Here is a 16,441-nt window from a genome sequence, read left to right as displayed (position 1 = left end):
GACACAAAATTGGTTGATAGGATCTACACATCTACATATATTGTATACATGTATCAAATTTTTAATAAAATAAAAATCTGAAATTTAACTAAAATAACCTTAGGTCTGCGTGTGTGTGTGTGTGTGTGTGTGTGTGTGTCTGTGCTCACATGCACCTTTGAGCACACACGTGAACATGAGTGAGTTGTGTATGTATGCATATATGAATGTGTATGCATGTATTTAAATACACATGTTCATATATATTCATGAGTGTGCACATACATGTATAGATGTGCACATATGTGAACTCACATGGCTCTGTATTTGCTTGACCATAATTTATTTTATGTATTTGGTTTAGGTTTATCACTTTTTAAACTCTTATTCTTCCTTTGTATCAGATATATCTTTACTATGATTCCTTCACTTTAGAATCTAAGTCTGCAAAGCACTCATTCAGGATTCTCACAGTTAAATCCCTCCTATCAATAGAATAGTTAATTCTATTCCTATCAATAGAATTAGTATGTTAATTCTAAATATATGAGACAAAGGATCTTATTGGCTCAACTAGAGTCCGGTATCCTATACAACTCATCTTTTATGAACTTATGAGGTTTTTTTTTTTTGATGCATGCAATGGCATCTTCAGACTCAGAATTCTGTTCACATGGGTATCACTGGCCAGAGTGCAGCTGGATATATTTAGCATGAAAATTACTATGGGATACTGCTGTGGAAGCATCCACCTAATATGTTTATAGAAGTAAATGATTAGAAATATTTCTTCCATGGATTGATACTGAATTCCTAGTTATTTCCTGAGCCACAAAGTCAATGAAACAAAGTATCTTCTCTGGCCCCTAACAAATTCTAATTTTTTAAAAAATCACAGTCCAAGTTAAATATTTGGTGCAATGGAAGATTACCTTGCTTGTGTTAAAACTATCTCCATAAAAGAAGTGATGAATTAATAAGGGTGCTATTTATTCATTGCCACCTAACAAAGTATTACAAAACAACTGATTAAAACAGCAACTTAGTATTTTGCAAATGACTTTGAATAAGGAATCCAGAAGTTTTTTCATTGGACATTTTATGGTTGCCTGTTTCATAAGGCTTCAGTCAAAGCATGGATCAGGGCTGTAGTCATTTCACAGAAACTGTGGGGCAAGACCCACTTCAAAATTTATTTGTGGTATAGATGGCAGGCTCATCACTGTTTTTTGTCATGTGAGTTTCTCTAGTAGTAATTCATCACACATTGTGGGTAGACAACTATTTACATTATTAGGAGTAAAGGCACTTTCTAAAATATAGTTAGCAATATACTGTGAAAATGAATATTTCTCTCTTACACTTTTATTTAATTAATTAATTTATCTATAAACTTTCATTTGTTCTTTTCTAAATAGTCAACAGACCTCCTCAGGTTCTCAAACGTATTGTTATTTGTTATTTTTGTCAATTTTTGGAGACATTTTTCCTACCATTTTGTTCTACTTTGTAAACTCACTTTTTGCTATAAACACATTTATAAAAATAATAATTCATAGTTTTATCATGTAAAAGTCTAATTGTAGTCTAGAGGACATAGTGAAATTGATACATAGATAACCCATCAGACTAAATGAAGATCTGTGTCCAACTATTTGCAATGATGACAGAGAGATACTCAGGCCCAGGAAGATCCACAAAGGACCAGAATATCAAGCTTCAGTAGATTTGATGGAGATATACAGTCAACAACAAGGATATCCAGCTATAAAAAAGGAAGCATGCCATATGCCAGAGGCAAATGAGAAACATCTTACTAAGTGGAGACCAGGAACACAAAACTGAAGAGTAGGCGTTGGGGTGGAGAAGAGCACTGCGGTGGTTAAAAGTACAAATTGTTGCAGAAAACTAAGAAGTTTGACATTTACCTTGAAGCAGACAGCAACACAAATTTTGTTGTTGTTATTATTGCTGTTGTATGAGGGCAATATCATCATACTTTTGTCTTTGTAAGAACAAAGTATAGTGAAGATGTTTGTGGAAAGTTGAAATGGGTGGAGATTTAAGCATTATAAAGTAGAGTAAAGAATGTCTTCATGGTATTTCAGGAGTATGGACTCTAGCTTCAAAAGTTGCAGACCCTTGGCTATTATTTGCAGGAAGTCAGAAAAGAAGGTATGACACCATGTCTCCTCAGAAGATTTTCCTGATTACTGATAACTTTGATGAGTGGTTCCCTATTTTGTGTCACAGTGTGCTTGCAATCACTACATAGTTCATCAGAATCCCAGATTCAGCTTTTAGGTACCTTGAGTCAGTGTTGACTGAATCACAGGTTTAGGACCTGTGATCCATATAGGCATCCTGTGAGGATGTATTGAACACACAAATAAACAAAAGCTATGTTTTAAACTTGTCAAGCAAATATATATGTGTATATATGTATGTGTGTATGTATATATAATATTCTAAATATTCTAACTATATATAGTTATTTATATATATATATATATATATATATATATATATATATTTCTAGAAATAGCAAATTGGCTTGTTGAATTCTGTAGCATACACTAGAGGCTCTCAGGAGTGATGGCTAGACACCAGTATCTCTACTGAACTGGTAAGGCCTACAAATCAATGAGATTATTCCAAACTTCCAGAGTCAGAAACATCAATTTTAGATGAAGCAATTGGTGTCTTAATAAGCTCCTCAAGTCATCCGGACGCAAATCTGACACCGTCTTTCAAGATAACTTACACTTTCTCTAAGAGTCCATGTACTTTATGTCCTTGTATACAACCTTTAATCTTTCTTGTCTTGGGGTTCTATAGTCCAAATCTGTAAGCGAGTGTCATAAGTGGAGCTGTTGCATGACAGATTACTATAGACTGGACAGTTAATAATCAAAAGAAACTTACTTTTTACAAATCCTGGAGCTAAGCATTCAGGATCAGGAAGCAGGATGACAACATGCACAGGTCTTGGTCAGAGCTCTTCCCCTGAGATGCAGAGTGGCAAATTCTTGTGGCACCTTTACACATTGAAAAAAGATGACAAGAGCATTCTAGAGCCCTTACATGAGGGTTTAGTGGTCCGACTTGATAATAATTTCACATTGGGGATTAAAATTCTGAAATGTGAGTTTTAAAGGGTTGCAATTATTTAGTCTCCAACACCGGGTTGCACAGGATGAAGATAATAGAAAATGAGGCCTTCTGTTACTGTTGTTCTGGGTAGGCATTTTAATAATCAATATTTATTTAGTTATGAAAGATCTACATTTTGATTAACTTTATTTTATGAATAAGAACATACTTAATAGAACCAATTCAATGACTCTTCTGAGAAGTGCAATTGACCTGCACTACTCCTTGAGGGGCAGGCCTGATTTTCATTGAGTGGCAGATGTAGAAAATCAACCCAGATCACTCCATTACCATTCTGTGGGTTTCTTCTGGTTCAGTTTTCTAATAAATAGAGATGCAGCGACTGCTGTGTTAGATCCAGCATTGTTTCATCAAAATGTATCCTCGATTGATTTTATTTCCATCTCTTCTGATAATTGCCAGAATTCTTGCTCAAATCCAGCATGCGGCCCCTCTCTCTCAGCCAGGCCAGCGGGGTGTCTCACTCTGAATCTGAGTTACAGTCTTTAAATGAAAAGACTGCCAAGATGGTTATAATTTTTTATTAAATGAGTAAAAATGATAATGCTAGAAACATGTTATTCTCATCAAAGCAAAACACGATGGTTTTTAGAAGTCACTCTAGGAAATCTTAAACACACACATATCAAAATTGCTTAGCGCCGATCTTTGGTTCCTTGGTGTTTTAATCATTCCTTGATCTGTGTCCCACCTCACAGTGAATATGCATTATACCGCTCAAGCATACTGATTTTCACTTCATGAATCTATAAACCCTATAATTCTTACCCTAAACCTGGCAGTTTAACCTGTCTTGAAGGAATGATTTAATAACAGAAACTTGTAATGAGCACTCTTATCACTAAAATGTCACTGTATTTACAAAATATACTGCAGGGCACTTACTTATATACCACAAAGTGCTCTCATAAATCATTTGGCCTAGGCGGCACTTTTAGAAGCACCTGAATAAAATAGAAATATGTCAGTATTCCTAACTTTGACTCACTTGTTCAGTTTGACCTACGTAATTTGACTGTTCTCAATTACTACAACTTCAAGTCCTTTGTATGTCTGATACTTGAAAACGGAGACTGTTCATCCATTCCTGGCTACCCAGACCCAAAACTATATTAATTACAATACTGCTTGGTCTATTAGCTCAGGTTTCTTATTAACTAACTCTTACATCTTAAATTCACTAATTTCTGTTAATCAATGTTATCACCATGAGACTGTGGCCTACCGGAAAGGATCTGGCATCTGTCTCTTTTGGCAGCTACATGGTGTCTCTTTAACCCCACCTACTCTCTCTTTCTATCTCATTTAGCCTACGTATATTCTGCCCTGCCACAGGACAAAGTAACATTAAACAATAAAAGCACCACATATATAGAAGGACAGCCCACATCAAACACTCTATTTTAATTATTAACTAATAATTATATAAAATAGCAGTATGTAGAGATTTAAGCAAATAGAGCACTGATTTAGTAAATAATACTAACAGCAATAACACTTTCATTGGTCTGTTGTACATGTCTAAGACATGCAGAATGCTAATGTCTCCAGATTCTCTCTGTACAGAATTTCCTGATACACTGAGTGGTCTTTTTTTCATTTTCCTGGAGTAAGAGGTATCAGATAATGATGGAGCATACCTCTATGTCTGTGGGAATAATTCCCAAGAGGATTTATATGTAACACTGTGATTGGGACAGACAGACCCATCCTAAGTGCGCACAGTTCCTTCCAGCAAATGGCTCAGATAAAAATATTCAAAGACTTAAACATTTAACGGGGCTTATAAAATGAGTGTTATGATGTCACTTTTTATAGGACAGGAGAGTTGGGTTTAAAGAGGGAAATTGCTCTTTCTAAGGTGAACTAGCTCATTGGTGACAGAGTTTTGAACTCTAATTTTTTGTTTACAAACCTTACAAGTGTTCCACTGTGCTCCACGGATTCTCATTCATGTCTTGGGAATGGGAATTGAGATTTTTCTTTTCTTTTCCCCATTAAATGAATAGAAAAAGATTAAGTAGCCATTTGACTCACAGTTTGTTTGCTGGGTAGGATCAGTAAACTTTGAAACACACACTCTTAGAAAAACTAGAAAGAGTATTTCTAAAAGAGACTAAAATTTTTGCTATGGACTTGAGTCCTCACCAAATTCGTATGTTGAGTTAACCTTCAATATCACTGTTACTGGAGTGTATAATATTATACAGCTTTATAATAAGCTGAATAATAAGCTGCATAATAAGGTATATAATGAGATAAGAATAAATCATGCAGAAGGGTGGAGCCCTGATTAGGTTTGTATCCTTTTAATGAGAAATAAGAGATAGTTTCCTAGCTGTCTCTCTGCCTAGAAGACATAGGGAGAAGAAGATGAGTTGCAACTCAGGAAAGGATCCTCAAAAAGACACTGGATTCTTGACCCTTCTGCTTGGATTTTCCTATCTCTTGAAATTTTTTTTTTTAAAAAAATGCCTTCCTTGTACTTAAGAGATTCACTTTCTCATATTTGTTATAGTAGCCCAAACTGGCCACCTAACTCCCCAGTTTTTGACATTCTTGCCACAGCAGCTGACCATGACACTTATTGTACCCAAGAAGCCCTTTTAGTCACTAACGAAGAAACAAGGATGAGAAGAAACTTTTATCATAGGACATTTGAGCACTTGAGCTTGATTCAGGTTCTATCCTGGGCTCTGTAATTGTAAGAAACTCATGGGTTCCAGTTCTTTCAGGAACCACAGTCCCGTCTATGGGATGCATGCTCAATCTTTCACAGCAGGGGTGAAGGATCTAGTGTATATGCTACTTACACTATTATTCCCAGAGAGACAGTTGGCTCAACATGCTTTCTTCTTAAAAAATAAACTCATAAATGACAAATTTAATAACATTCAAATGACTTTCTTAATCAAAACAGCTAGGGAGCCCCCATTATTATTTTTATCAAGTAGAAATGCCTGTTGTGATGATTGATCTTGCTTTCATATTTGACTGGACTAAAAGATGTCTGCGACTGGTAAAAACATACCTCTATGTTTGCAGAAGCATTTCCAGGAAGAACTGACATGTGACATTGTGACTGAAAGAGACTCATGCTCAACGTGGATGGCACCGTTGACTAGGTGCTTGGGATCAGAAAAGACAACAGGGATGTATGAAGTTTAATGGAATGTATTTTGTATTATGCAGTGACCATGGATCTGAAGGACGCAAGGGTGGAATATTACATGTGAAATGTCCTCTACATTTTTAAGATTATGTGTTTAAACACTTGGTTCCGAGTTGGCAGCACTCTTTTGAAAGGGAGCTTCAGGGAGTTCAGTTCCCAATTTGATAATTTCCTGTCATCTATTCTTCCTGGGTCAATCTGCTCCTTTTTGTCCTAGAACTTAGAACTTTCAAGAGTGCTGCTGTTAAAGTTTCTAGTATGAGATTTCTCCACTTTCTTTATGTAGGCACTTAGTTCTATGAACTTTCCCCTTAGCACTGCTTTCATAGTGTTCCATAGGTTTGGGTATATTGTACATTCAATTTTGTTGACTTTTAGGAAGTCTTTTTTTTAAAGTAATTTTATTAAATTATAAAAGTTTCCATTTCCGCCCCTCCTCCCACCACCCTTCCACTCACCCCAATCCCTCTCCTCCTCCCTCTCCATCCCTAAGAGCAGTCAGGGTTTCCTGCCCTGTGGGAAGTTCAAGTTCCTCCCCCCTCCCTCCAGGTCCAGGAAGGTGAGTGTCCAGACAGACTGGATCCGCAAAATCCAGTATATGCAGAGGAAACAAGTCCCAGTGTCATTGTCAATGGCTTTTAAGAAAGACTCCGGGCCAGCCACATTCAGAGAATCCGGCCACATTCAGAGAATCTGGTTGGATCGCGACCTCGTTCAGTCCCAGTCTAACTGGCCTGGGTAAACTCTCATTAGATCCATCCCCTTGTATCAGTGGGTGATCGCATCCCTCGCAGTCCTGATTTCCTTTTTCATTTTCTTCATCCTTCTGCTCCTCATTTGGACCTTGGGGGGCTCAGTCCGGTGCTCCAATGTGAGTCTCCGTCTGTACCGCCATCCATCGTCGGAAGGTTCTCTCTGGTCTTGCCTTCTTTGCTCACGTTCTCTTTCCTTCTGCTTCTCGTTTGGACCTAGGGAGTTAAGTCCAGTGTTCCGATGTGGGTCTCTGTCTCTATCTCCATCCATCGCCAGATGAATGTTCTGGGACTCTTGTCTATTTCCAATCTCCAGGCAGATAGCTACATGATTTTCAACAGGTTCACCTTCTTATTTAGCTTCTCTAGGATCACGAATAATAGGCTCAAAGACCTTTAATTATGGTTAGAATCCACATATGAGTGAATACATATCATATTCCTCTTTTTGGGTCTGGCTTACCTCACTCAGTAAAGAGTTTTCTATTTCCATCCATTTGCATGCAAAATTCAAGATGTCATTGTTTTTTACCACTGAGTAAAACTATAATGTGTATATATTCCACACCTTTTTTAACCATTCTTTTATTGAGGGGCACCTAGGTTGTTTCCAGGTTCTGGCTATAACAAATAGTCGTTGGGATCTGGTGTTTTCATGTTGTTTTTCAGATTGTTGGAGGAGGTCTTGCCTTGGCGTCTGCCCATCTCTTCGTTCAAATGCTCTCTATTGGAACTTCTGGTAGCGGGTCAGGTTCCCTTGTTGAGCAGGGAATTCACTGATAGAATGCCTGCCTTTCCTCAGGCAGGCTATTGAAGCACAGGCACTCCCTCTTTCCAGGATGCACCTACAGAGCAGGCCCAGTGGCAAGGCAGCTGAGCTGGGGAAATTTTATGGCCCCAGTGGGAAGGGAGAAATATAGGAATTTGTACCTGGATGGAAGCTGGGATGGCTGGCGGGAGAGCTTAGCAGGGTGGAGCCAGCACTGCAGGGTGACCTGGGAGTCTATGGGGTCGGGGAAAGTCCTAGCTCCTCCTTGCAGTGCCTCTTCCATGGGCCCGAAGCAAACTCACCCCTCCGATGGCTGTCTGGATGGAGACTTTTAGGAAGTCTTTAATTTCTTTCTTTATTTCTTCTTTGACCCAGGGATGATTCAAATGAGCATTGTTCAATTTCTCTGAGTTTGTGCAATTAGTGTTGTTGTTGAATGCTAACTTTAAGTCATGGTGATCCAATAAATTACAGAGGATTATTCTAAATTTTTATGTATCTGTTGAAGTTTACCCTATTACCGAATATTTGGTCAGTTTTTGAGATGGTTCTATGAGGTGCTGAGAAGAAGGTGTCTTCTTTAGTGTTTGGGTGAAATGTTCCATAGATGTCTGTTAAGTCCATTTGAGTCATGACATCTGTTAGTCTCTTATTTAAGTTTCTTTCTGGCAAATTTGTCTATTAGTGAGACAGGGGTGTTGAAGTATGATGTGTGATTTAAGCTTTAGTAATGTTTCTTTTACATATGTGGGTGCTTTTGTACTTTGAGCATAGATGTTCGGAATTGAGACTTCATCTTGGTGGATTTTTCCCGTGTTCATTATAAAGTGTCTTTCTCCATCTCTCTTGGTTGATTTTAGTCTAAAGTCTATTTTGTTAGATATTAGGATAGCTACACCCAGTTGCTTCTTAGGTCCATCTCATTGAAAAATCTTTCCCTGCACTTTACTCCACGATAAAGTCTGTCTTGAGTGTTGAGGTATGTTTCTTATATGCAGCAGAAGGATGGATCCTGTTTTTGCATCCATTTTGTTAGCCTGTGTCTTTTTATATGTGAATTGTTTCTTCTGTGTTAGTGTGTTCAGGTCTTCTTGTTAAAGGTAAGTGCTCTGCAGGAAGTTTGTCTTCTGGCTTGCTAGTGCTGGTGGGGAGGGAGGCCGAGGGTTTTGCCCTGGCGCCTAGGTCCTAGAGCTTCAGTTGTCCTGCTGAGGGGCTGGTCACTCCCCTCTTGGTCTGCTCTGTGAAGTCGCAGACCGTGTCTCTGAGGAGGTTTACTTTCAATCTTTTTTTCCAACTTTTTAATAGAGAGTATGGACAAAACAATATTACAATACAGAGAGAAGAAAAGAAAGTGGAAAAATAGGGGTGGGAGAGGATACTGCAGAAATGACCTTCAAAGAACTGGGTTGTAGCTCAGTAGTAGAGTACTTACCTAACAGGGTTGTGAGCTGGAGAGTGCAAAGGATGAGATTTATGTTTGTTTCAGATAACAGTATCCCTCTAAACAAAAATAATGAATAGAAATACTTGAATTAGTAATAACAATGTTCCTTAAGTGTGTTGGATGGCATCTCCAAATAGAAATTTTACACCCAGCATGCTCTTATATTGACAAGAACCAATTAGAGATGGTAACAGCTTCATTTTCTACAGAAGCTAAAAAGAAACCCAGAGTACTCAGAAACCAATCTAAAATTCACCTGCAAATTTGTATAAAAAAATTTTCATACTTATGAGACAAATAAGGAACATATATACTTTTAACTACCAACATAAGAACATACACACACACACACATCACACACACGCACACATAGCAGTCATGTGAGAATAAGAAAACTTATCACTAAAAAGAAGCCAGTTGTCTTTGATTTCAACTAAAAGTTTAGTGTTTTTTCAGTAAGTGCACTTTATTCCAACATGATTTTTAAGTTTAGGAAATTTTGCCAGCTTATTTCAAAATCCACAGGGAACAAACAAGTGTCTAAAAGGATGGACAAGAATAAAGTAGAAGATCTCATTCTGGGAAAATGAACATGAATTTTCATATGAGAATTTTCATATGAGAGTGGCTGGCTCATACTCTGACAGAGGCGCAGTCAAAAATAAAAACAGAATGAAATATTTGAGAACGCGGAAATAGACACATGCACAGAGGAAACATTAAGTGAGGAATAGGTCCTTATAACTCAGCTGGATGTCTTGCTTCTCGAGGTTTGAAGAAGAAAGACTCTCCACAATCCCCAGCATTTGATCCGCCAGGTGCTAGCACTGTTGGGTGGAGGGATTAGGAGATCTGGCCTTTGTGAAGGAAGTGTTTCACTAGATGAGGACTTAGTTTGAGGAGTCAAGCTATTTCCGCTTTTCTATTTCTGTTTTACACTTGCAGTTTGAAGATGTGAGCGCTCAGCTTCCTGTGCCAGCTGCCTTGCTTCTGCTCTCCCATCATGGAGGGGCTCTCCCTCGGAAATAAAAGCTCTGCCATCATGGAGGGGATCTCCCTTGGAAATGTAAGCAAAAATAAACTTTTCCTTCCTCAGTTGCCTTGGTGTTTTTAATCACAAGAAGAACAAGTAACTAATACAATGCTATTCACTAAAAGATGTCTAAATAATTGTTCATTCACATGAAAGATAATATTATATAAATATAAATCCAAATAAAAACAAATCCCAGACACATATAATATTAGGGGAAAGATTAATTTGAAAAAGGATACAGAGCACAGAAATACTTCCTCATCTAATAAAACCTCAAAACTATAAATTTTGATAGATGTCACTAAAAATATTAAAATATCACCTTTCAAAAGGTGCCATGATAATTTTTTTTAAATTACTAACTATGGAAAGATATTTACAATGGCTGTATTTGATAAAATATTGATTTTCGATATTCATCCATATAAAATTCTTAACAACTATAAAACGTTAAACCTGTCTGATATTGTAACAAATAGAGCTAGGAGAAGATTCTCTGGGCAAGGGTTAAAGAGGCCAATGTCAGTGTGGAAAGATGCCCACCAATCAGAATCCAAATGAGGATAACCATGTTTCTTCAGTTCATAATCATCCAAATGTCAAAAACCAAATAAATCTCTTAGTGTAAACCACTGGCAAGGATGAGCCAGGAATTCTTGTGAGTAGGTATGTACGATGGTAGGCTACTGGGTGGGTCAGAGGCTGAGTCAAACAACAAGATAGACGATATTCCCAAAAGAAGGAATTACAGTGAATTTAATAGACTCTTTATTGGCTCTTCACAAATCAGGGGGGAAAGTTAACGGAAATGGAAAGAAGCTATGAAACGCTGTAGGACTAATAAGAGCAGAGAGCTGTGCCTACACTTAGTTCTAAAGGACCAAACAGAAAAAGCTGTCTTTGGCTACCCAGTTGAGATGATGACCCTTACAGAGAAACCCACAGACTTCTTAGTGTGGCTTACATGTATGGGTCCTGCTTTCAGCCAATCTCTCATTGCTTCACCATCTCCTAACTTCACGTGTCTTCTGTGGTCCAGAAAGGAGTTTCTGAAGCTCTTTCCTGAGAAGGCAGGTCGTGCAAGGCCCGCATAGCAGTCTCATCGCTTTTCTATAGGTTCGTTGTCATGTCTTGGAGATGCACACCAGGCTTATCACCTCTATACAGGTCCACTGTCATGTCTGGGACTTGAAATCTCAGATCTTAGGCCAAGGACAGAAACTGATTCTCTCCCTAAGCTTTCCAGAGTCAGTTCACACACTATGAGCTTTGAGTTTAACTGTTTGCTTCAGACATACAAACTTCATTATTACTACTTATAAGTCAAGGTAGAGAGAACGGACAACAATCTATCTATGTGTCTGAGATGGAGCAGTTCCCACTATCCTGTTCCCGTTCTGACCATACACCTGAAGGACTTCTATTTACCAGGGACTTCCCTGTCTCATTTTATTCCTAACATCTGTCATGTGAATCTAGATGTTTTCATTGTTCCATAACCACTACAGTTCTTTGCTATGAAACGGACTTAGATGGGACTTAGATGGGACTAAACTCAATAGCAGCTAACACAACTTCAGAGATTCACACAACTCCTATTGTGTCTTTCTAATGGGAGGGTTCAGCCTTTTCTATTGTAGTTAATAACAATTCTGCACTTTACAAATTAAATAGATCTTCTTTCTGCCCTAATGTCACCCAGATGCCTGAAACACCAGAGTGTTCCCAAGATCTGTAAAAGTGTCATGTGTGTTTTAAACACTCCTAGGGTTAAGATTCTTTAGTTAAATTTAAAAACTGATCTCATATTTTCAAATGTGTCTTTATAATAAAGAGTTCTATAACATCATAAGAATTGATTTATTGTTTTTTGTATTTTTCCTAAGCATTTCTACTTTTGCTACTTTGTATTAGGAAGCCAACAGGGCAGACACAGGCTCCACTTCAGAGGTCATTATTTGACAGTGGGAAAAGTCATTCAATATTGAAATAGTCCCCCCAAATCTCAGAAGCACCAAGGGGGACCATTGTGACAATTCTAGATTTTCTGCAGATCTCCCTTGAAGGTTATAAATATCCTTGGGAAGTCATGTGAATTTTATCACTGTAGCTCAGGGGCAATGTTTGCTTCTTTCTCAGCTGAGATATTTCTGTAAACAATAGGCCCTCCTGAGAAAGCCAGATTCCCAATGTGGTCCATAATAGTTTGTTGTGTTTGTCAAATTGGCATGTTTGGCAATGATCTACTTTTCTCTCTGACAGGCCTGATTGCTTCCTTCCAAGAAAATGAAATTATTTCAAAGGTATATGTATAGTGAATGGGATTCACCTACAGAACGTCACGGTTTCCAAGATTCTGGACCCTTTAACACTACACAGATACTACACAGATCCAGATACTACAGAGATGCGTGTCTATAGTTTAAGTTTGTCTGATTAAAGCTAAGAATTGAGGATTAAAATAGGAGGAGATTGGGTTACCCCTTTGAACACTTTGTACTTAACACCCTTGGGCATTTGGGGATTCAATATGGTATTATTTGTTTCTCATTTCCTTCTGAAAGATGGACAGTTCACACTTAACGCAAAAGCTTAGGAAGAAAATTATCAACAGTGATTGTAAAACCAAATCTCGAGTTTAGACACTCTCCCAAGTTGGTCTGCTTTCACATGAACAGGTTCTCTCCGCAGGAATCAGAAGGAAACATCAATCCAGCCCGTTCCTTTTTATGGCCGATCCCATTATCTGTTCTCCCATAATTTCTTTGCACTTTTTTTCTTTTTTTTTTTTTTTTTTTGCCTTCGATCCCCCAGCTCTAAAGTCCTCATTCAAACCTTGGTTGGAACAGACAAATCAAGAGGCTTTGACACGCAGCTGCAATTACCTATGATGCATTTGCCTCCATGCAAATGTCAAGATGTAGCAGCAGAAAGGTTACCTCCCCACGCTGCAGGGACAATCATTCTGCCAATGCCAAACCTGTGTGTGAGGGAGGTGGAAGGGTGTGAGGGCAGGTTCTCACATCCATCACATAAGCTGAGCCCTAAATCGCCATCCCCTGGGACAGCCAAACTAATTGGCAAGCCCGGGTTTTGTTTTTCTCCAGAAGGTTCAAACATCTGCCTATGGACAGCATGGGCTGGATTGGTTTACAACTCTCCATCTTTGACGAGTAGAACTTTTGCCTCGGTCTGATAAAAAGCTTCTCAGGTTGAAAGTCAGGGTACCCTGCTGTCTTGATTCTTCATGAATGTCTTTACAGATTTCGAGGACCTTATTCCTAATTATCCCAGTCAAGAAGAAAACAGGTGAAACACGAGGCCCTTCTGGGGGCTCTGGAGACGGGGAGGCTGCAATCCAGAGAGACCCTGAAGATGAGGAAGCCGTTTTTGCTCCCCTTGGTTTTTGCTGTTTTGCTCAGCTAGCCAGTTGGGAGGAGAGGTGGGGACACACACGCTGGCTGGCTTTCTCCAAGGCGCAGCTGAGACCTTCAGGAAATCACTGCAGAGGCAGAAGCGGCAAGGCGCTATTTTTAGCTCCAAATTGATTCAGCTGCAGTCCCTGCTGCCTCTGACTCCATTGCTTCCCAGCCCTCCGCCTTGCTCTCCTCACTCCCTGCTTGGGGCTTCCTGCACCGCCCCATTTCCCACTGCTAACAGCCTCTCCCTCTGGTCCCAGACTGGGTTAGGTGACGGAGGGCTGATAGTGAATCCCAGAAAGAGACAGAGGCTGATAGCGCCTCGGGCTGTGACATCCCACAGAGGCTGCCACCAGTCAAGAGCAGTGCCTTTCTGGGCCCAGTCAGCATCTGATTGCTCACCCTTCAATCGCCCCTGCCCTTGGGGACCTAGTTCCAGGAAGGTTCATCAGCTGCAATGCTGCGCTCCTGAACATCTGCCAAATGTGTCCCGTCTGACTGAGGTCTATGCCTTCAGATGTTATTGCTAGAAAAAAAGGACACACACAGGGTGGCTTTTCATCTTCTTCCTCAGGATGTCTCTGTACAGAGGAGCCTGCAGAGAGGTGGCTTGCTTGGAGGAGGGATGGGGAACAAGAAGTGCAATATAGGCCACCTGCCTTTGTTTGCATGTGGGGTTAGCAATGGTCCCTTTTCTGTGGCCCTGAAGGGTGGGAGTGAGTTCCAAGCCAAGTTGGGGCTTATGCATTTTTTAGTTATGGCTCCATTTTCTATGCCTAATAAGTAAGATACTAGCCTTCAGAAACCCTTGTTGCAATGACATACATTACTGAGGAGGGGTTTAGGTACCTCCCCCCAAAAAGTGCAAACATGTTTTTAGGCAAAGAATTGAATGGTGCCAAGTCCTTTGTTTTCTTTTTTGAGACAGTTTTATTATTTTGTAGACCAAATGCAAAGAGACCTGTCTCTGCCTGCTGAGTACTGGGACTAAAAGTGTGAACCACCATACCTGGCCCAAAGTCCGTTGTTAATTGTTCAACGAAGATCTCAATGGTGCATAGCCTGGCAGGATTTGGGCACTCTGTCCAGGTGGTGAGGAAAGGGAGGCAGCCACTTCCACTTGAGAAAAGTGTTGGAATCAGAACCTGGGCTCTGGCAGCACATTCACTAGCTCAGACAGCAGTCCTCAGGAGGCCAATTAAACAGTGAGAACAGTAATAGCAAACACAGAGAAGGAAATTTATTCAGTGTGCTATGTTGGAAAGAGGAACAAAGTCCCTCTTCTAGGTTCTGACGTAGGTTTTAGGTTTTAATAGACAGTATGAGGTACACAGGATTGAGCTGTTAAGGCCACGGTGTCAGCATGCCAATATTGACTGACCCATTTGTACAATAATTGTCATAACTATATGAGAGACAACTCTTCTTGGAAGACAAGTGCTTTCTCCTGGCATGATATTCCCAAGGAACTCACAAGGACCATCATTTCAATAGTTGATAACAAGGGGGTCTGTCTCTCCTTAGGGTATCTAAATGCCTGCCCATAAGTGTAGTGATAATCTCTCAGTAAAGATACTTGGATAAAAAAATAATTGCTGTCCTAGGGATACTGATCCTGATAGGACCCTAACTATGAGACTGTGTGTCGCCAAGAATCCCATCTTGAAACATAAACATCAGTGTGATCAGTCAAGAAATGAGGCCTTAGCAAGTGACTAAGTCATGACAGCAAAGCCTTCATGAATGAGATTATCATGAAGGAATGAGTTCATCATTTGCATCCCTTCTGCCAAGGGAAGAGGCCATGTTTGTCCCCTCTAGAGAAAGCAGCCACAAGGTACTATCATGGAAACAGGAAGTAGCCTTGCCAGGCAGAAGACCGTCCTGTAGCCTTGACATCAGACACCAAATCTGTCCATTGTTTGTACCCTGGACTTCCAGTGTCTAGTACAGTGAAACATAAACTGTGGTTGTTTATAACTTCTCAGCCTATGGGGTTTTATTACAGTGAGACAAACGGTCTAAGTATTACTAGATGGAACGTGGCCCTTGATAGAGAAGATATGAGGAAGCAAAAAATGCAGCTTGATCAGGTTAGAAGTTAGCATAGGAGGATGTCTAAATAAGCACACAAAAATTGACTTCAAAGATGAAGTGATCTGTGTATTAGATAAGAACAAGTTGGTGATTTTAGGGATAAAATGATAAAGGCAGTAAATACTCTAGGCCTCTGTTGTGTACTACAGGAGTTTCTGGCCTCTTGTGGCCATTTAAGATTAAACTTGAATCAACTCAGTCAAATTAAAAACTCAGTTCCTTAGCCACACTTGCCAGAACTCAAGTATTCAGTAGCCACATGGGGCCAGCCGCTGCCGTATTGGATGATACAGGTTTGTGACTGCAGAACGCTCTATTAACCACTCCCACTCTAGAAGGAGAATCGTGAAGAAAGGCCCCAGAGTAGCAGAACTCAGGAAACATTAAAACCAAACACACAACCAAAAACCTACCTAGTGATGTGGAGTCTCAGGTGCTGAGAATAAACAAAAGGAAACTGTTGAGATCAGGGGACCAGAGGCTAAAGATGACCAAATATGAACCTCAGACATTGAGTGTGGTTCAGAGGTGTGTGCCTTCCTTTCCAGTCTGCAGAGTGCAGGGATGCAAACAGAGCTGTGCTTCGAAAATAGAAATAT

The sequence above is a fragment of the Myodes glareolus genome, chromosome 12 (genome assembly GCF_982192425.1).
Source record: "Myodes glareolus chromosome 12, mMyoGla1.1, whole genome shotgun sequence".
In the NCBI taxonomy this organism is placed as follows: domain Eukaryota; kingdom Metazoa; phylum Chordata; class Mammalia; order Rodentia; family Cricetidae; genus Myodes; species Myodes glareolus.
Note: the sequence above shows the minus strand (reverse complement) of the source record.